Source organism: Gossypium arboreum, chromosome 7 (assembly GCF_025698485.1).
Source record: "Gossypium arboreum isolate Shixiya-1 chromosome 7, ASM2569848v2, whole genome shotgun sequence".
In the NCBI taxonomy this organism is placed as follows: domain Eukaryota; kingdom Viridiplantae; phylum Streptophyta; class Magnoliopsida; order Malvales; family Malvaceae; genus Gossypium; species Gossypium arboreum.
This window is the reverse complement of record NC_069076.1, coordinates 23,452,112-23,452,798: the sequence shown is the minus strand read 5'-3', so window position 1 is coordinate 23,452,798 and position 687 is coordinate 23,452,112. Positions and strand designations below refer to the sequence as shown.

The 687-nt window shown below is 41.6% G+C and overlaps 1 non-coding gene across 1 annotated transcript; it reads left to right on the top strand.

Moving 5' to 3' along the window:
• The first annotated feature begins 581 nt into the window (after nucleotides 1–581).
• LOC128295960 (small nucleolar RNA R71) lies at nucleotides 582–687 on the top strand. Its single transcript, XR_008286508.1, has one exon. It is a non-coding gene; the product is annotated as a small nucleolar RNA R71 (small nucleolar RNA).

Here is a 687-nt window from a genome sequence, read left to right as displayed (position 1 = left end):
GAGTTTCTAACACCGAGATGAATTCGGTTAGCATCTCCTCAAGGTTTGGCTTCTTTTATTGCTGGTAAGGTGGTTGTTGAAAACCCGGAGGATGTTGTGGCCTTTGATTTCCTTGACCGCCCCACGAGAAATTGGGATGGTTCCTCCAATATGCATTATAAGTGTTACTATATGGGTTATTTTGGGATCTAGAGTTATGGTTACCCATATATTGGACTTGTTCCTCCTCGATGCTAGGGTTGAAGGGTTGATACTCTGTGCATGCTCCTCCTCCATTCGAATCGTTCCTCATCACTGGATGTACCTGAGTAGAACTACACAAACCATCAATCTTTTTATTTAAGAGTTCTACTTGGTTAGATAGCATAGTAACTACGTCGAGGTTGAAAACACCGGCTGCTTTTGTTGGCTTTGTTCTAATAACTTGCCACTGATAGTTATTCAGTGACATCTCTTCAATAAATTTGTAAGCTGCCTCAGGTGTCTTATTATTGATAGTTCCTCCAACGGCTGCATCAATCATCTGCCGAGTCGAAGGATTCAGGCCATTATGGAATGTTTGAATCTGTAGCCAAAGTGGTAACCCATGGTGAGGGCGCCTTCTCAAAAGTTCCTTGTATCTCTCCCATGCATCGTAGAGTGTTTCTAAATCCATCTGTACAAAAGAAGAGATATCATTATGTAATT